General features: G+C 45.0%; 1 protein-coding gene across 1 annotated transcript in view; it reads right to left on the bottom strand.

Annotated features, from left to right (window-relative positions):
- The window catches only part of MOSPD2 (motile sperm domain containing 2), a 164,301-nt gene extending 144,193 nt beyond the window's left edge, over nt 1–20,108 (bottom strand). The window contains exon 1 of the mRNA XM_044283710.1: nt 19,832–20,108. The gene's annotated coding sequence lies outside the window, so the exon portion shown is untranslated. The remainder of the gene's footprint in view (nt 1–19,831) is intronic.
- Between the last annotated feature and the right edge of the window lie 1,121 nt (nt 20,109–21,229).

The following is a 21,229-nucleotide window of genomic DNA, read 5'->3' as shown; positions in this document are numbered from 1 at the left end:
GGGGGGCTCTGTGGATGACGCACTGTTATGGGGGGCTCTGGATGACGCACTGTTATGGGGGCTCTGTGGATGACGCACTGTTATGGGGGGCTCTGTGGATGACGCACTGTTATGGGGGGCTCTGTGGATGACGCACTGTTATGGGGGGCTCTGTGGATGACGCACTGTTATGGGGGGCTCTGTGGATGACGCACTGTTATGGGGGGCTCTGTGGATGACGCACTGTTATGGGGGGCTCTGTGGATGACGCACTGTTATGGGGGGCTCTGTGGATGACGCACTGTTATGGGGGGCTCTGTGGATGACGCACTGTTATGGGGGGCTCTGTGGATGACGCACTGTTATGGGGGGCTCTGTGGATGACGCACTGTTATGGGGGGCTCTGTGGATGACGCACTGTTATGGGGGGTGGTCGAAGGCAAAAGTGACACCAGTGATGGCAAGGAAGATAGTTAGAGAGGTGAAAAAGAATCCAAGGATCACCACCAAGGCCATCCTGGTGAATCTGGGCTCTGCTGGTGGCAATGTCTCAAGGCAGACAATCCAACGGACACTGCACACTGCTGGGTTCCACAGATGCAGACCAAGGAGGACACCACTTCGCCAGATAAGGCACCCAAAATCTTGCTTGGCCGTTGTAAAAGCTCATCTGGACAAAGAAGAAGACTTCTGGTCTTCTGTGTTATGGTCAGATGAAACAAAAATGTAATTGTTTGATCACAATAATGTTTCCTTCATTTGGCATAAAAAAGGACACCATCCCCACTGTCAAACATGGTGGTGGAACCTAATGCTTTGGGGGTGTTTTTCAGCCAATGGACCAGGGAACCTAATCACAGTAAACAGCACCATGAAAAAAGAGAAATACATGAGGATTCTCAACTACAACATCAGGCAGTCTGCAGAGAAACTTGGCCTTGGACACCAGTGGACATTTCAGCATGACAATGACCCAAAACACAGCAAAAGTGGTGAAGAAATGGTTAGCAGACAACAACATTAACGTTTTGGAGTGGCCCAGCCAGTCTCCAGTCCAGGAGCTAAAGATCAGGATGATGGCAAGACGACCCTCCAACCTGAAAAATTTGGAGCTCATTGCTAAAAATGAATGGGCAAAAATACCTGTGGAGACTTGTAAAAAGCTGGTCTGCAATTATAGGAAGCCTTTGATTGCTGTAATAGCCTAAAAGGCTTTTCTATTAATTATTGAGAAGGGTACGAATAATTTTGGACTGGACACTTTATGCTCAAATGTAAATAAAAGCTGAGAAATGTTTTTTTTTTCCCCACAATAATGCCTCTTGTACATCGTCTTATTATCATTTGGGAGACACCCAAGTCATTTCCCGTCAAAAAATTACTTGCTGGTTGAATAAAAGTAACTTTAAGTAAAAATTTGCCAGGGGTATGAATAATTATGGGCAGAACTTAATGTGTGTGTGTGTAAGGTTGCCATATTATGGGTGAATAAAAGTTCACTTATTTCACTTTTATTCTAGAGTGCAGTCCTATTTTTTCCAAGTTTTATGTCATGGCTGTAAATGTTGGCACCCCTGAAATACACATGTTTATTTCCTTTGTGTGTATTGGAACAAAACCAAAAAAGGAGGAAAAAGAGGCTAATTGGACATAATGTCACACCAAACTCCAAAAATGGGCTGGACAAAATTATTGGCACCCTTAACTTAATATTTGGTTGCACACCCTTTGGAAAAAATAACTGAAATCAGTCGCTTCCTATAACCATCAATAAGCTTCTGACACCTCTGAACCGGAATTTTGGACCACTCTTCCTTAGCAAACTTCTCCAGGTCTCTCTTATTGGGAGGCCGCCTTTTCCCAACAGCAATTTTAAGATCTCTCCACAGGTGTTTAATGGGATTTAGATCTGGACTCATTGCTGGCCACTTCAGAACTCTCTAGAACATTTGTTACCATCCATTTCTGGGTGCTTTTTGACATATGTTTGGGGTCATTGTCCTGCTGGAAGACCCAAGATCTCGGACACAAACCCAGCTTTCTGACACTGGGCTCTACAGTGCGACCCAAGATCTGTGGTTAGTTCTCAAAGATTCATATAAGAGCAGAGTAAAGTGGCATTGCTACTGCATCGGGTGCTATATCCGACAATCCCCTCAGGCCAATGCGCACAACACAGCGTTGCAGTTCTCAAAGATGTTTGGAACAACCTCCCCGCCAAGCACCTTCAAAAACTGTGTGCAAGTGTACCTAGAAGAACTGATGCTTCTTTGAAGTCAATGGGTGGTCACAACAAATTGATTTGATTTAGATTTCTCTTTTGTTCATTCACTTTGCATTTTATTTTTGTTAATTTCAAATCATAAACTAACTATGATCTTTGAAAACATCCTTACTTTGTAGTATTTTTTTCCTCACAAAACAGTAAAACTAGAGAAAAATCATAAATCCTACACAATATACCGGACAGCTGTCCACACAGAAGAGACCGCAGGGCAGGGGCGGATTGGCCATAGACCTTACAGTGAAATCTCCTGAAGGTCTGATGCCCAGGGGGCCGCCCAAGCCCCCATCACTGCTGCTGGCTGGATACACAATAAACTCTCTGTGGTAATTAACGCTTTGAGAATCGGGTACTGTACCCGGACAGCGACATGCCCTCCTGAATTCAACTATGTCCCGCATCTCACCTCCTAAGCGCGTTGCTCCATATCTTAATCAGAGACAACTGGAGGAGCAGGACAGAATATAGCTGCTTTTGATGGCCAACTGCGAGGGACGGCTTTTGGGGCAATATATCGTGCGGCACTGTGGTATATGGTATTTTGCGCTATGGTATTGCTGACCCCTCTACTTTTGTTGCCCCACCTCCTGTCAATTTAGACCCTCCTAAAACATGGGGCCACTTTTAAGTATTTTTCCAGGGGCACTTTAGGTTCCCAATCCGCCCCTGCCACGGGGATTAATGTAAATGTGTGTCCTGTTGCACAGAGAGCAGTGAGGGGAGGCTCCTGCTGAAGCCTCCTGACTTACAGCCAGACATAGAATACCGAGGAGGAGGAAGGAGACGAGGATCATCTCCAGGGACACATAGAGAAGATTGCTTTATATATTTCTCAATTTAAATTGCAATAGGAGGAGATGAAGTGCTGGGATATCTTTTTATTTTTTCCTATGTTTAATGTGTAAAAAAAAACTACAGTATTTATCAATAAGCCATAATTCTTTAGGTATACACAAGCCATAGGTAGAACAAAGAAATAATTGTCAACAACACCTACCCCACTTGTTGATGGTTTCCAAAATGCACAATTGTAGTGTAAAAATCATGTTTATTTAAATGACACCAACATATTCTGCAGTGTTTTACAATCAAAGGGTTCAGGTAGAAACAGAATCCTACATTACATTGTAATAAACAAATCAACCATTAAAACAAGAGGGGTGAGGGCCCTGCTCACAGGAGCTCTCATTCAAGGTATATTTCAAGCTTTTCCATTTTCAGACAGGGTTAGTCAGAGGTGGAGATTTACTTTTGAATTGTAAACTGACTTGTGCCACGTTTGCGACATGATGGAATGCAGAAGACGGACACATCATAGGTAGGAATCCCATGGAAGGTACCTGTAGATATTAGTAATGGGAATAATGATATAACAAAAACTGCCCTGGGACTTTGAGACTAAAGACCATCCATGTGTGTGGTAAACTAGAGAAAAGGACAATGTTTGATTCCCTATGTAAAGATGGGAGGGGTGCCCGCTAAGTTTGCAGGACATTTGCTTGCTGGTCAGCACTTGGAGATTAGTTTGCATGTGCCTCAGGAGTTGTTTAAAGTGTTTTATTTAAGGTGTGCTTTATTACTGATGGCATACATGGATGTGGTCAGAAAGGTCTCTGTCCCCTATGTAGTGGTTAAAATCCCTTTAAACTACCCCCTTCTATTCCTACACTGCTATTCCTTCTTGGACTGCCTCAGGATTATTCTGGTTAGGGTCCATTCACATGTCAGTATTTTTACCTTTCCAGATAAACGTTCCTTTTTTTTTGCTGATCCGTTTTTCAGTACAACCTTCAGTTTTTTTTTTTACTAAAGTGCTTCCGAATCCGTTCCGTGATTTCATTTTTTTTTTTTTTGTTTTTTTTTCCAAAAGAAAAAAGAGGAGGAGGAATAGATGTTGCTAGGGTACCAAAAAAAAATAAAAAACAGATGAAAACAGAGGACATCTTCTAGAACAGGTGCCATTTTATTGTGCTTTTGGTGTAGTAGGAGCTGTGTAAGAAATCTCTGCCTTGCTAGCTTAGTTTTCTACAGTTCTCACTGATCGTCATGTCTGAAGACTTGGATAATGTACCTGGATCATAGTGATCAATCGGTCCACTTCATATGCCATTTTGCAGGAGAGCAGAAGATGACCTGAACTTCTCTCACCACAGGCACTGAGGGCTGGACTTAATATTTTTTTTTTGTTTCCTGTCAACTGATAAGTTAAAAAACTGATGACATTCGGATGGTTTTGTGCATGTCATCAGTTTTTATGCGGATCCATTGACTTGAATGGACAACGGACCAGAAAAACTGACAGAAAGTAGGACAAGCTTCATTTTTTTTTTCAGGATCCGCATACTCGAAAATAGGAAAACGGAACGGATTCAGTGATTCGGAAAGCACTATGATTGGTGTCCGCATTCTCGCTGAGGCAATTGAAATTAATGGATCCGAAAAAACGTTCTGATTTAAAACGGAACGGAAACGGAGTGTTATAACGGACGTGTGAATGGAGCCTTAGAATGCGTTATCTCCTTTGCATTGAATAGGGGATAACTGGCCGAATTGGTGGGAGTCAGACTGATGAGACACACTGATCATAAGGGCTCATGCAAACGTAGGGGCTCAGTGCGGTCTCTAATGGGCCCGCAATCCGCAAGATACGACCAAAGATAGGACTTCACTTATCTTTTGCGGATCGGAAGCAGTACAAAGCGCTTAAGTGGCCTTTCAGGTCCGTGCCTGCGCACCGCAAAACATAAGTGCAGTCCTATCTTCGCTTGTATCTTGCGGATCGTGGACCCATTCAAGTCAATGGGTCTGCACCGCAATACAGAGTACACGCGGTATTTGCAGTCCGCAGCCTGAGCACTAAGCGTGTATGGTGATGTGAATGATCCCTAAGAATGTGACTCCTGTGTCCCCCATTTGAAAGTAGAGATGATCGACCATGCGCACCACTGGTACATTCAAAGTCTATGGAGCTGCCGTACATAGCTGAGCTGTGTACTCTCCTGTCTCTGACAGTCCTATAGAGATGAATGGATCGCTGGTGCACATGCTCAACCTTACCCCTTTTGCAAACAAATTTATTTTCTTTCCGTGTCTGTTCCGTTTTGGCGGACCGTATACGGAACCATTCAAAGGGTCCACAAAAAAACCCGAAGGTACTCCGTGTGCATTCCATTTCCGTATTTCCATTCCGCAATAAAATAGAACATGTCCTATTATTGTCCGCATTACAGACAAGGATAGTGCTGTTCTATTAGGGGTTGTTCTACAGAATGCACACTGATGTCATTCGTATTTTATGCAGACCGCAAAATAAATACGGTCACGTGGAAGAGGCCTTACACTGCCTTCATATGGGGTCACAGGATTCCCATTCTTGTAATTAGTGGGGTTCCCATCAGTCAGACCCCCACCGATCGAACAGTTATCCTCAATTAGTGGATAAAAGAGAACATTTTCGAACTGAAATACCCATTTTAAATGTTTTCAAAATTCACTATATGTTTTGAAACTGAACATTCGGCAGTAGTCCAATTATGAGCTGAATTTCTTTCTCCGTCATTCACAAGGTACGACCACCAGAGGTCGCCACTAAAGGTAAATTCTGGAATCACCGTTGTCGGAGACCCAAGACAGACAATGGCTCTAAAGATGTAGGTAGAAAAGAAGCTGAAGGATCTACCCCCCACACTTCTGTATCATAGTTTTCTAGAAAAGCTTTGTCAGACTTGAAGTATGTCATGAATATTTATGTCAGGCAGGTAAATAATGAATGATGCATTTCCGCAGTGCCATTCATTCCACCTTTACACTGTGAAATTAAAATGTGCTAAAAATCTATTAAATGTATTAATAAGAGGCACGGCTCCGTCTCTGTGGCATTCTTTGCACTTCGCTTTCAAGTCACAGCTGGGAAGCCAAGCACACATGTTCAGGGGAAAATGTTTATTAAATATTTTGCTAAAAGCAATTATATAACCACGTCTCTAATGTCTGCATAGTCTTCAAGCCAAATAACTAGATTGATTTTTCGCATTGCATGCAGAGTTTATCTCATGTATTCTTCTGTGTACAAGTGATAGATGATTCCCTCTGATATCCCGAGGGTTGAATTCTCTAAGCAAATAATGTTGAAACAGCATAAATTCAATAGACGGGGATAGATTAAAATCTAAACAGATGTAGCCCCTTGTATAGTATTATATTTTTCCTGTGAGCGGCCTTAATCTTTCTGATACTAGAGAGGTCTTTAATCTGCTGCAACAGACTAACCTGTGATGGGATGTTTCGGAGGAACGCACACTGTACGTTTTCTTTGCTTTCTATCTATAGTTTGGTTTTCAGTTTCTTTTTATTTATTTATTTTTTAGCAATTCTACAAAGTTCCATACAGGAATTTGATTTAGCTCTCACACACTTGCGTTCTTTTCTTCCGGCATAGAGTTCCGTCGTCGGGGCTCTATGCCGGAAGAATCCTGATCAGTTTTATCCTAATGCATTCTGAATGGAGTGAAATCCGTTCAGGATGCATCAGGATGTCTTCAGTTCCGGAAGGGAACGTTTTTTGGCCGTAGAAAATACTGCAGCATGCTGCGCTTTTTGCTCCGGCCAAAAATCCTGAACACTTGACGCAAGGCCGGATCCGGAATGAATGCCCATTGAAAGGCATTGATCCGGATCCGGCCTTAAGCTAAACGTCGTTTCGGCGCATTGCCGGATGCGACGTTTAGCTTTTTCTCAATGGTTACCATGGCTGCCGGGACGCTAAAGTCCTGGCAGCCATGGTAAAGTGTAGTGGGGAGCAGCATACTTACCGTCCATGCGGCTCCCGGGGCGCTCCAGAGTGACGTCAGGGCGCCCCAAGCGCATGGATCACGTGATCGCATGGCACGTCATCCATGCGCATGGGGTGCTCTGACATCATTCTGGAGCGCCCCGGGAGCCGCATGGACTGTAAGTATACTGCTCCCCGCTCCTACTATGGCAACCAGGACTTTAATAGTGTCCTGGCTGCCATAGTAACACTGAACGCATTTTGAAGACGGATCCGTCTTCAAATGCTTTCAGTACACTTGCGTTTTTCCGGATCCGGCGTGTAATTCCGGCAAGTGGATTACACGCCGGATCCGGACAACGCAAGTGTGAAAGAGGCCTTACTAGAGGTAACAATGAAATGTGAGGAGGTCAGGTTAGTTACGATGGGTAACACTGTGGGGGGAATTTATCATTTGTGGTGGTTTTGGTGTCAGTTTGAAGTCTGTCTTTGCTTTGTGAGGTTGCACAATTTATGAAATGGCACATATTAGTAATATATTTGGCGCAAGTGCAATGTGGTACATGCCTGCTCATTGCTGTAAAAGTACACCAGGGGGTCGCCTGGTGTGAAGCTGGGACTTTTTAAAAATGAGACTTAAAGGTGCGCTAATCTGAAATCTTGACCTAATTTCTACTCCACTTCTAAATGGTGAGGGTCAGCAAACGTTGTAAAAATATGCACCAAATGTCGCACACAGGCTACGCCACAAAACTGGCATAGCAGATTTGATGAATGACCCCCTATGTTTTAACATCTTAGACACTATGGGGCTTCCACTTCATTACCTACATAAAACCTTTATTATTGTACATGTTGTCTGAGCTGCAGGCAGCATGTTATAGAGCAGGAGGAGCTGAGCAGACTGATATGGTGTCCCTAATGAGGGCAAGGCTGTCTGCGATCCTGTGGCCAGAATTGCTACAGGTCTGATCTGGGTAGATGATTTGTACAAGGATCTTAAAGTCCACGTTCAGGAGAGAGAAGCGACCCCAATTTTCCCATATCATCACCATGACGGCCACAAGGAGATTGACCCATGACCTCTGTGGGGGCAGGAAACAGAGAAGAGGTTAAATTGCCCCCTCCCACCACCGCACCTCAGTGTTCCTGTCCCCACTGTGGCCAGGGTCAGAGAAGAGTCTCCCTGCGGCGGCAGGGAGATGAAGATAGGATTTTGTTTTATTATTTTTTCGTTGTCTCCAGGGGCCTCCTGGTTACCTGAGGCTCATCGGAGCTCCCCCAGTCCGCCGGCGGCCGCGTGCTCATGCTGGGCTGGGGGGTATCGGGAGGACTCGCTCCGGCTGGTCTGGAGCCTGCTCCCGGGCCGCAATTCTCCTCCTCCTCCTCCCCTGTGGGTCGGGCTGGTAGCGGCTGGCGTGTGCGCACGCCGACGTCGGTGACGTCACTTCCGGGTTCTGCCGCAACCCGGAAGTAAAGCGCAGGAGCAGAGTAGTTTAAATAAAAAGCGGGAGCTGACATAAGGACGCTGATCTGAGGTCTGTGAGTACTGCAGCTGCATTTTACCCTACAGAATGTCAGGTCCTGAGGTACAAACTGTTATGGAGCTGGATGCTCCCCCTCTGCCTCCTGTAAGTATCCCTCTGGGGATCCGTTTGTCTTATGGCACGATATTCTTTCTTTGCCAAAGCCTTATTTTCTGATACCGCTATTTCCATATCTGTTTCAGGCTAAAGAGGCGCAAAAAAAGCTTAAAAAACCTCCTCGCTGCATCTCTTGTGCAAGGAAACTGCCTGACGATTATGGAAAGAAGCTTTGTAAAGCATGTATTTCTGATGTAATCCAGGAGGAACAGTCGTCCCTTATGGAAAATATCAGATCGGTGGTTCAGGAAGAAATTCGGGCCGCTAGAGTTGCTCAGTCTGATCCCAGGACGAGCCTTCTCGCAAGCGTCCGCGTTCCAGGATTTTTTCTTCCGGATCCGAGGACGCAGGCGATAAAGCTTCTACCTCCACGCAGTGGGAGGATGATCCATCTCTCTCTGAGGGGGAGGTATACGAAAATAATAGGAAGTTTTATTTTTCCTCGGAGGAGATGAATGACTTGTTAAAGGCAGTCAGAGCAACAATGGGGATTGAAGAGACCCCTAGGTCCGTTTCTATTCAGGACGAAATGTTTGGGGGACTCAAGGTGAAAAAATCCAGGGTCTTCCGCATAAACGAACACATTAGACAAATGATTCTGGAGGAATGGTCAGAACCTGAGAAACGATTGGGGATTTCCAAAGAGTTTAAAAATCGATTATTATTCGACCCCTCTCAGTCTAAGCTGTTTGACGGGACCCCTAAAGTTGACGTGCAGGTGGCAAAGGTTAACAAAAAAACTGCCCTGCCGTTTGAGGATGCTGCCCAATTGAAGGACACCATGGAGCGAAAGGCAGATGCCCTTTTAAGGAAAGCTTGGGAGGCCTCCATGTTTAACATCAAGACCAACATTGCGGCAACATCGGTAGCCAGGTCTATGTACCTGTGGTTAGGGGAACTTGAGAACCACCTAAGCAGGAAGACCTCCAGGGAAGAGATCCTGCAGTCCATACCGCTACTCAAATCAGCTACAGGGTTCCTGGCAGATGCATCTGCTGAGTCTATCAGATTCTGTGCTAGGGAGGCAGGGTTGTCCAATGCGGCTCGTCGGACTTTGTGGATGAAGTCCTGGTCGGGCGATAGAATCTCTAAGCTAAAACTGATATCCATCCCCTTTTCAGGAGAATATGTATTCGGGCCGGTCCTAGACGAGATACTTGAGAAGGCGGCCGACAAGAAAAAGGGATTCCCAGAGGAAAGGTCCTTTAGGAAGAATCAGTCCTTTCGGTCCTACGGCGGACAGAATAAGTCTGTTAGAGGGAAAGGCAAGTCAGGCCGCTGGTCTTATCCCAAAGGGGGTAGAGGAAGGGGCTTCCTTCTCAAGCCCCAGTCCAAATCTGAGGACAAACAATGACGCCGTTGTAGGGGGGAGACTGAAGGATTTCCTGGGTCCATGGTCATTAACATCAAGAAATCCCTGGGCCCTGGACATCATTCAGCAAGGTTACAGGATCGAGTTCACCTCTCTCCCCCCTGCAAGATTCGTCATCACGAGGTTGCCTACCAGACTCTCCAACCTAAACATCTTTCAAGGAGTCCAGGACTTGGTGAAGAAGGGTGCTGTAATCCCGGTCCCCGCATCTCAGAGGGGTCAGGGGTACTATTCAACCCTATTCTTAGTAAGGAAAAAGGAAGGAGACTTCCGGACCATCATAAACTTAAAACAACTGAACAAGTTTATTCTTTACAGGAAGTTCAAGATGGAGTCTCTCAGATCCTTAGTGCCGTTGATAAAGCTAGGGGCATTTATGTGCTCGATCGACCTGAAAGATGCCTATCTGCACGTCCCCATTCACCCAGATCACCAGAGGTTTCTAAGGTTTGCTGTCCTAGACCCTTCCAATCGGATTCGTCATTTCCAGTTTATAGCACTGCCCTTCGGGATTTCAGCCGCTCCAAGGCTCTTCACCAAACTTGTGGTAGAGATGATAGCCCCTCTCAGACAGGAGGGATTAAATATAGTGCCATATCTGGACGATTTCCTAGTCATAGCGGACTCAAAAGATCTCCTGCTGTCGGACCTGGAAGTATTTCTGTCCCGCCTATCTCAACTAGGTTGGATAGTGAACGAACCCAAGTCAATGTTGGTTCCATCCCAGAAGGTGAGATTTCTGGGAGTTACTCTAGACTCCGTAACTCAGTCAACCTTTCTTCCACAGAGCAAAATCCAGTCCCTGATAAACAAGGTGAGGCACTTCCAACGGGGGAAAAAATGCTCAGTGAGGGAAGCAATGAGCCTAATCGGCCTCCTAACCTCCTGTATACCCTCGGTCGAGTGGGCACAGGCTCACTGCCGTGTGATTCAGACCTGGCTATTGTCCCACTGGAACAAGAAGAAGGGTTCTCTGGACTCCAAGCTCCCAATCCCAGGATTAGTAAAGAAGTCCCTCTCATGGTGGACGAAGGAGAGGAATCTGTCACAGGGAGTCCCATGGATCAGATCACCGACGATTACAGTCTTCACGGACGCCAGCCAATCCGGTTGGGGAGCAAAAATCGACAGAGCCTATTTCCAAGGAACGTGGAAGCGTCTGATATCTGCTCAGTCTTCAAATTTCAGGGAGCTGTATGCAGTAAGAGAAGCCCTTCTCGCCGCCAAGCAATTGATACGAAATCAGCACGTGAAGGTCCTATCGGACAACGTGACTGTGGTCTCCTACCTAAAACACCAGGGGGGTACTCGATCAAGGAGACTCCAGAGTATCTCAGAGGAGATCTTCTCCTTTGCAGAAAAGGAACTAAAGTCCATCTCAGCAATGCACCTGAAGGGATCCCTGAATCTAGAAGCGGACTTTTTGAGCAGACAGGTAATAGATCATACAGAGTGGGCACTGAACCCAGAGGTCTTCAATATGCTAACCCGAAGATGGGGGCTTCCTACAATAGACCTGTTTGCATCAAGGAGAAATACGAAGGTGCAAACATTCTGCTCCCTAAATGCTGGGGACCATCCCTGGTGAGTAGACGCCTTCTCCCTAAAATGGTGCTGGGATCTAGGGTACGCATTCCCTCCATTGCCGCTCATCCCGAGGGTCATTCAGAAGATTCAGGAGGGGAGAACCACGGTAATACTGATCGCTCCGTTCTGGCCCAAGAGGAGTTGGTTCGCCCCTCTATTAAAGCTAGCAATAGACGAACCAGTGAGACTCCCACTCAGGGGGGACATCCTATACCAGGGTCCTTTGCTACATCCTCATCCGGAGTTCCTGAAGCTCACGGCTTGGATCCTGAGGTCTCCCTCTTAAGGTCTCAGGGCCTGTCAGACCAGGTTATAGCCACCCTGAGATGTTCTAGGAAAAAGGTCACTTCAGCGATATACCTGAAGATCTGGAAGAGATTCTGCTCATGGTCGGGCGAGGAAAATCCAAATTCCGTGGGGCCCAGTATCCAGAAAGTTCTGGAATTTCTACAAAAGGGCCTGGACATGGGCCTTTCTCCATCCACTTTAAAGGTTCAAGTTTCGGCATTGAGCGCCTTCTTTGATTCCGACCTGGCAGACCATAGATGGATCAAACGATTCATTAGAGCTGCACGTAGACTGAGACCCACACTTAGGTCCCGCAGCCCAACCTGGGACTTAAATTTAGTTCTCAACAATCTTATGTGTTCCCCATTTGAGCCGTTGGAGGATTATTCAATCAAGTTGCTTTCATTCAAGACTGCCTTTCTTATAGCAATTACCTCTGCCAAGAGACTGGGAGAGATTCAGGCTCTCTCCATTAGGGAACCATACCTTACCATCACTGAGGATAAGATTGTGCTTAAACTAGACCCAGGTTTCCTGCCAAAGGTGGCCTCAGACCGCAACAGAGGCCAGGAGATCCTACTTCCATCCTTCTTCAACAATCCCAAGGATCAGGAAGAAGAGCAATTTCATTTCCTTGACGTTAGGCGTGCAGTTATTAGATACTTGGAAGCCACTAGGGACTTCAGGAAGTCTGACAGTCTGCTTGTCCAATTTGCTGGAAGGAATAAGGGATCCAGGGCCTCAAAATCCTCCATTGCAAGATGGATTAAGGACACTATTACCTTATGTTATAAGAACCAGAATCTGGATCCTCCTTCCAATATTAGAGCCCACTCTACCAGAGCTGTATCTACTACCTTCGCTGAAAGAGCAGGGGCCTCCCTGGATGATATATGCAGGGCCGCCTCCTGGTCTAGTATTCACACATTTGTGAAACATTACCGTTTGGACTTGTCTGGAACCTCTGGCCTCTCCTTTGGTCAGAAGGTTCTCCAGGCGGTTGCCCCCACCCATAAAAAATAATTTTATAACTCTCCTTGTGGCCGTCATGGTGATGATATGGGAAAACCGGAATTAGACTTACCGGTAATTCAGTTTCCATGAAATCACCATGACGGCCCATACATTCCCTCCCCTTCTTTTGTTGAAATTTTGTTGAAATTTTGTTGAAATTTTGTTTTTCACCGGTATTTTTCTGGTATGGTGTAATACTGGGAAATACTAGGACACTTCTGGCACTTGATATCTTTGGAACACTGAGGTGCGGTGGTGGGAGGGGGCAATTTAACCTCTTCTCTGTTTCCTGCCCCCACAGAGGTCATGGGTCAATCTCCTTGTGGCCGTCATGGTGATTTCATGGAAACTGAATTACCGGTAAGTCTAATTCCGGTTTTTAAAATCCTGTCTCTCCTTCCGCTTATACAAGATCATGATCATTCCATCCCTGAATGATGGATGCATTCTGCCCTTCACCACCATCTCCTAGTACAGCTCCAACATGTCCAGGCCAATGATGTTCCACATCGCTACGTAGAGCTCTCCTGGAAGACCATCATTTCTCTGGGTCCTGCCGGGTCTGAAGGATATAGTGCCAAGGGGGCATCCATAGCTGCCACACCTACAGAATCAAGGGTGTTAGTGATACCTGACAGAACTTATTGGCAGCATCTGGGTTGGTGGTCTTCAGGGAGTAGAGATTGCTGCAGTATTCTCCCGTTACTCCCTCCTTCCCCTTCATGATGTTTCTGTTCCTGTTTTGTAGTTAAGTCAGGGCCGTGTGTGTACTGCTGGCATGGGTCTTTTTTTTTATGCATTTCTCACCCTTCTCCAGGTGCTGTGCTTTGAAATGGAAGAGGATGCACATGGACTTTTTTTCATGCCCTTCTTGGTCTCCTCCAGCTTATTCCTGATGTCCCAGCGGCATTGGTGAAGGTCCTACAAGGAACACAGTTGGCTCTGCAGACTCCTGAAGTCCCTCTTTCACTTAGGCTACTTTCATAACTGTGCTTTTCCTTTCCGGTATTGAGCTCCGTCATAGGATCTCAATATCCTCATGCATTGTCAATGGGGACAAAACTGAACTGAATGGAACAGAATGCATTCTGCTCCATTGGGTTGTGTTTCCATACTGGATAGAAAAACGCTGCAAGCAGCATTTTTGAGTGTGTCATGGGATGCGGAGCAAGACGGATCCGTTTTCTCAGACACAAAAGAAAACTGATCCGTCACCCATTAACTTACATTGGTTTTAGTGCCGGATCAGTCATGTTATTAGCTATTTTAGAGCTAATAGAACCGGATCCATTCGTAACGGATGCAGCTGCTTGTATTAGTCTAACAGAAGCGTTTTTTGCTGATCTGTGATGGATCCCGGAAAAGCAGAGAAAGTAGCCTTACTCACTTGTTGACGACCTTTCACCTGAAAGAAACTGCAAAATTTGACTTTAACATACTCCCACCATTCAGCAGTGTCATGTAATATTCTTTCACACAAAATAGGCATTCCTTCATCACCTCCTCCCTTTGCAGCAGGGCAGAGTTAAGATTCCAGAAGCCTGATCAGGAGCAAAAACCGTTGCCCAGAACTGTCTGCAGACTAATGTTTCTGCGGTCAGAGAAGAAGCAGGGGACCATGGGACACTGAAGGTGTTTCCCCACCTGAGACGTGAACACAAAATCAAAGTAATACTTCTGTGAGCCATCGGGGCGGCTCCAACTGTAATTAACAGAGCCAGTCTCCATGTAGCTCACAGCATCCAACAAGGACACCTGCGTCACCGTCTTGATTGAACGGTTTTGAGGAAGCATCCAAAACGGTTCTTGCAAAGGTGTGCCTGTCTTCTTCTATGGGAAAGTTAAAGTTTCCTCCCTACTACACTACTGCCCTAGTGGTGACAAGCTGGGAAAAGTTTCAAGCACTCATTCCTTACCAGAGGGGCATACACACTGCTGAGCCTAACCGGCTCCCCTGCCCATGAGCCATCCGCCACAGACATGCTCCTAGATGGATTAAACCTCAATAAGGAAAATCGAGCAGGCTAAGATATAAAAAATCTCACTTGTTTTATTTGTCCAAAAATCACAAATATAGAAAAAAGTATCTCAAAACATGCAGGATATTAATGAAGATAACCCCAACAATACAGAGTGCACATGGCGCGGTGGTCTGCAATCAAAGTCAAAACAGGTAACTGTGAAACAAAAGACAAAAAAATACAAAAATAAAGAACAATAAGTCAATGGGTCAAAAAAAACTTGCAAAATAATAAATATAAAAGCTGATAAATGGAAAAAAACATCCAGAGTACTGGATGTATGATAACAGCAAATAGATGATATATAGATTACCCAATATGAATAGATGCACATTCATTGACCAATTGCTTAATGGAAAACAGAAAATACCTCATGTCCACAAATGCATACATGAAAACAAAATCAACTAATGCAAATCACCAATGTCAATAGTACATACAGTACCCTGTGACAGGATGGAGAACGCACCGCTAAACTGAAAAGTCCACCTCGACGCGCGTTTCATCTACTGGCTTCGTCAGGAGGTGTGTGTATACTAAAATAGTCAGGCATATTTAGGCCACCAAACAGATGTAAGAAGTTTGCATCCAATTCTGCTCACCTGTATCATGCGAAGCTGCGCAGCAGCATGGTGATGCACTCCAAAGGCTTTCGCCCACAGCAACGCGTGCTTCCAGGTCACATGACATTGACGCCATCCGGAACGCACAGCAGCTCAGCGCGCCCAGCCCGTAGAACGCAGCGCACCAATGATGTGCGTCTATACAGTCCCTGACAAAAGTCTTGTCGCTTGTGTACAAATTGACCTGAAGTGCCACTAAAATATATTTCTAATCAAGATTTTGTTGCAAGAAATGGGTCATTTTAATTCCAACAGCTTTTGTAATAATGTTTCAGTGCAAAACGAAACTGACAAAAAGTATTCTAATATTCACAGCTTGGTAAAGCCCATTGAGTCAATTTTTGCCAAGACATAAGTGTTGTCGCCCTGTCATATGAGCTTCACGTGTGACTAATTATGGATCAATTAGGTCTCAGGTGTGTATAAAAAGAACTCCAGTACACTAGACCTTCACATCAACTGCAACTAGGCCTCTGCAAACATGCCTAAGATTCACCCGGAGACTAAAGTGTTGATTATCAAGAGGCTGAAGACCAGATCCACTGATGTGGCAGACACCTTCAATGTGTCTCAGCGTCAAGTTCAGAGGATAAAAAAAAGATTTAAAGAGACGGGAGACGTTTTGGACAAGGCCAGGTCAGGCCGACCCCACAAGACAACTGTTCGAGAGGACCGTTTGTTGGCTCGAAAATCCAAGGCCAGCCCATTTTCCACTGCAGCAGAGCTCCACAAGACCTGGTTACCTAAAGTCCCTGTGCCAACCAGAACAGTTTGTCGGAGTCTGTCTCGAAATGGCCTCCATGGTCGAATCAGTGTCCATAAGCCAGCACTAAACAATAGACAATTGAAAAAACGCGTGGCATTTGCCAAGGGCCACAGCCTGCTAAAAGGGTGGATGCTGGAAAAGTGTCAGAAGGTCGATTTTTCAGATGAATCTTCTGTTGAATTACACCACAGTCGCCGCAAATATTGCAGGAGACCTACTTGAACCTGCATGGAGCCGAGATTTACCCAGAAAACAGTGAAGTTTGGTGGAGGCAAAATCATGGTCTGTGGTTACATCCAGTATGGGGGTGTGCGAGGGATCTGCAGGGTGGAAGGCAACATCAATAGTCTAAAATACCAAGAAATCTTAGCTACCTCTTATATTCCCAACTATAAAAAAGGGCAAATTCTGCAGCAGGATGGTGCACCATCGCATAGTTCCATCTCCATATCAAAGTTCCTTAAGGCGAAGAAGATCAAGATGCTCGAGGATTGGCCAGCCCAGTCACCAGACATGAACATCATTGAGTATATGTGGTATAGGATAAAAGAGGAAGCATGGAAGACAAAACCAAAGAATATTGATGAACTCTGGGAGGCATGCAAGACTGTTTTCTTTGCTATTCCTGATGACTTCATCAATAAATTGTATGAATCCTTGCCAAACCGCATGGATGCTGTCCTTCAAGGGAGTCATACAGGACTCATGGGAGTCATACAGGATATTAAATTTGGATCTCACAGCACCACTACTTAATTTGCTGACATATTTTTGGATTTGCAGTAGGGATCGATCGATTATCGGATTTACAGATATTATCGGCCGATATTGAGGATTTTGAACGCTATCGGTATCGGCATCTATTTTGCCGATATTCCGATAGTGTATGGGGAACACAGATCGTGCTGCTGTCAGCGCTCTGTGTTCCCCTTAGCAGCACAGGGGAGAAGGAAGCAGTGTCTCCTCCCCCTGTGCTGCCGCCAATGAGAGGAGGGAGGAGACGAGAAGGGGAGGGGCTGTGGCCACTGCGCCACCAATGAAGCTTAATCTCTCATTTATTCATATACAGGAGGCGGGAGCTGGCTGCAGAATCACATAGCCGGCTCCCGACCTCTATGAGCTGTAGCTGCGATCTGCTGTAGTTAACCCCTCAGGTGCCGCGGATCGCAGCTACAGCTCATAGAGGCCGGGAGCCAGCTATGTGATTCTGCAGCCAGCTCTCGCCTCCTGTATATGAATAAATGAGAGATTAAGCTTCATTGGTGGCGCAGTGTGCCCCCCCCTAGCCAAGTATTAGACATTGGTGGTGCAGTTCCGCCCCCCCAACCCCCAACTACACATTAACAATAAACATTCATTTTCAGCAGATTTGTGTAGGAATTTTTATTTTATTTTTTCAAAAATGAAAATTCCCAGAATATCGGTATAAATTATCGGCTATCGGCCTGAAAGTTCACAAATTATCGGTATCGGCCCTAAAAAATCAATATCGGTCGATCCCTAATTTGCAGTAAAGTTGTTCAATTTCTGTATAGGCGACAAAACTTTCGTCTTGCCAAAAGTTGACCTTTCTGTCTTGATTAAATGATCAATCTTTTTTCAGTGAAACTAATTTATTTCAGTGCATCATTTGGGAGGACTTTAGCTTTTCTTATGAGCTATATCTAACATCAATTGATTAATTAAAAGTCAGGTTAATAGCAGGAGTTTCTACAAAATAGAGAAGCGACAAGACTTTTGTCAGGGACTGTACATATAAGTGAGTAAATGTGTTGTCATAGCTAATGACCAAAGAATAAAGTGCCTGATGTGCATATATAGTTAAAAAAAATATATACATAATTATGTTTAAATAAAATTGGATAAGAAAGTGAAGTGCTAATGGTGTAATTAACAAATTGATACAAACATGATCAGCAATTAATTCAGAACAATAATCAAATATAAATATAAAAAATGTTTTTACAATACATTACTAATAATAACCATAATTAAAATGTGCATGATTTAGTTAAAAGTAATTAATTCAAATATAAAGTGCTACTAATGTGATTAGCATGTGAATTTGATACAAACATGATTAACAATTTCAAAGCCATGTTCAAATGTACTAAACCTAATAGTGACAATAATGAAGGTGACAGTGCATCCAAAAATATTACAAACATCATAAAAATGATATTATACAAAAAACTAAATAGTGATAAAAAGACTAAAAATGTAAAAGTGAAAATAAAAAACAGAACAAAAAACACAAATTGCAGAATGATGAATTAAGCTGCATACAAAGCTTCACCCTGGAGTATGGGGCAATAAGAAAAATTAATGGAGGCCGCATAACTAAAAAAGGAAAAACCTAACAATTAAAATATTACCCTTTTCTCTTACAGTATGTCTAGCCATACTGGGAATTGTAGTTTTGCAACAGCTGGATGGCCGCAGGTTGGGCATCTCTGTCCTAAGCTGTACCACTTCAGTCTAGTTTAATACTTTAGCATCCCCCTTCCCTACAACTGCCAGGTTATGGCTACTAAGGGTGAGATTTGAAGACCGTGGGATCACTTTTATCAGGGAGGCTAGGGGTGTCTATGGAGGGGTAATACCTCTGGTGGATGGCATGTCATGCTCTTTTCAGGGCATCTCGTACACCTTTGGTCCTTACCTGACACTCAGCTCTTACCTGTGGCTCCTAGCAGCTGTAACATGCGCAGCGGCCACACCCTGGGCAGCAGCTTTGAAAGGCTGGCTAAACCAGGTTGAGAGTAGTCGTCGGGTCATTGAACTTCGGTAACAGGGATTTGTCTATCCCGAGCATGTGAAGACAGAGTTTGGAGGATGAGCGCTACTAATAGGACCAACGGTCATAAAGCCAGTATCTGCTAAGAACACAGCAAGACTCGAAAGTTTCCCTGGTCAACCACTGCGCCCAGCCCATCTCTAACCGTCTTGACTTCTGTCCTGCAATTGGAGCAAAATGTAATCTGGGAAGAGAGAGTGAGGCTGACTCTTGACATCTCGACCAGTTCAAAATCCTGTGGCGATAGGCGAGCGATTGTAAGACTGTGAACCAGGGAGGGACCCCCAGGATACAGCGAAGTCACGGAACTAGGAAATCGACACAGACACCAGCTTTTATACAAAAACAGAAACTTTGCTATAACAGTAGTATAACCGCAACAATACAAACATGCACAGAATATGCTTTATTCAGGACCCACAGTCCCTGTTTCTGCCCACTGGACAGGCCTAGCCGATGGCGGACACAGCAGAGCCTGCAAAGTCAATACTGTGCCACAAAACAGGAAAAACCTAGCCAACGGTAGACACAGCAGAGCCTGCAAAGTCAATACTGCGTCGCAGAACCATTCTGTACAGCCTGACAATCACACAACCCCATCTATCTATCTAATTTTAGGCCTAGGCTTAGTCTCTGTTGCTTCAGGTACCACTAGTATAAGGCGATGAGTAAACAGGTTTACTGACCTGTGTCCATTCTGGGCCCGAGGATGCCTTCTACCCGAAATGGCCACCAGCCACTCAGCACACATGCGGCCTTGCTTGGTAGTTAGACTTCTGTCCAAAGCCTGTAAGTAGTCCTCCTGGAACAATCCCTCTTCCTAAGAGCCGGATCTAGGTGAGGGACAACGACTAGTTCCCTTCCACTGCATCCCCGATCACTGCAGGACACTCGGACACAAAGATGGAATCAGATTCAGTCTCACACAAAACATCCCTTCCACCATGTCAGCTCAGCTCCCACTTCCTGGTTCTTCCAGCAGCAGAGCATGAGTCATCCACTCTTTTACATATTTAAATTCAGCAGTAACTTAGCTGTAACAGAGTACCAGCGGCCTCTTATGGTCAAATTCAGAATGACAGTTATATACAAACATTGAACAATGAGAGCTGTCTCACAATCTCACACAATGAAGCAGCAGGTGTGGAATCACTAGGAGCTGTGGACCTGCACACAGGCAGCTCAGGTCTAATGGTCATCTTCATGCTGACGAAGCAACAGCTGGATTTGGCATCTACCTGAGTGACTGAGCAGCCCTCTTTAGGATAACACTGCTCACCTCCGAAGTATGAGGAAGGGGATAGAAAAGGTGCCCTAAACATTGTTGCTTCTCTCAAAACCCTGTTTAGATTACCGCGCCTGGAGGGAATACCATTTCATGTGGTCGAAATACAAAACCCAAGATGAGACAAAAGGTATTACCACTTACTATTGGTACATGGAATGTACGTACGCTTCAAGACAACCCATTAGCAGATCTTCCAGAAAGAAGAACAGCTCTGGAAGCTAGAGAGCTTGCAAGGTTTGACATCGACATTGCAGCCCTATGTGAAACTCGCTTAGCAAATGAAGGTCAACTCACAGAAACCGGAGGGGGCTACACATTCTTTTGGTGTGGACGTGGCAGTGACCAACGTCGTGAGTCTGGAGTTGGCTTTGCGGTTAAAAATTATCTTGTTCGCCAACTTGCCAATCTTCCTAAGGGTGTAAACGATCGTCTCATGTCACTGCAACTTCCATTACTACGTGGAAAACAAGCTACGCTGATCAGTGTCTATGCACCCACAATGAATCCAGATGAATTAAAGGACAAGTTTTATAATTATCTCGATGCCCTACTTTCATCTGTGAAGCACATTGACAGAATGATTCTACTTGGTGATTTTAATGCGAGAGTGGGATCCAATCACTCCACCTGGGATTGCGTCATTGGCAAAAACAGAATCAGCACATGTAACAGCAATGGTCTGTTACTATTGAAGACATGTGCTGCTCATGACTTGGTCATTACTAACACCATCGTTCGCCTACCTACTCGCAAAAAGACGTCCTGGATGCACCCACGCTCCAAGCACTGGCACCTA

The sequence above is a fragment of the Bufo gargarizans genome, chromosome 3 (assembly GCF_014858855.1).
Source record: "Bufo gargarizans isolate SCDJY-AF-19 chromosome 3, ASM1485885v1, whole genome shotgun sequence".
Taxonomy (NCBI): domain Eukaryota; kingdom Metazoa; phylum Chordata; class Amphibia; order Anura; family Bufonidae; genus Bufo; species Bufo gargarizans.
Note: the sequence above shows the minus strand (reverse complement) of the source record. Positions and strands in the feature narration are given on the sequence as shown.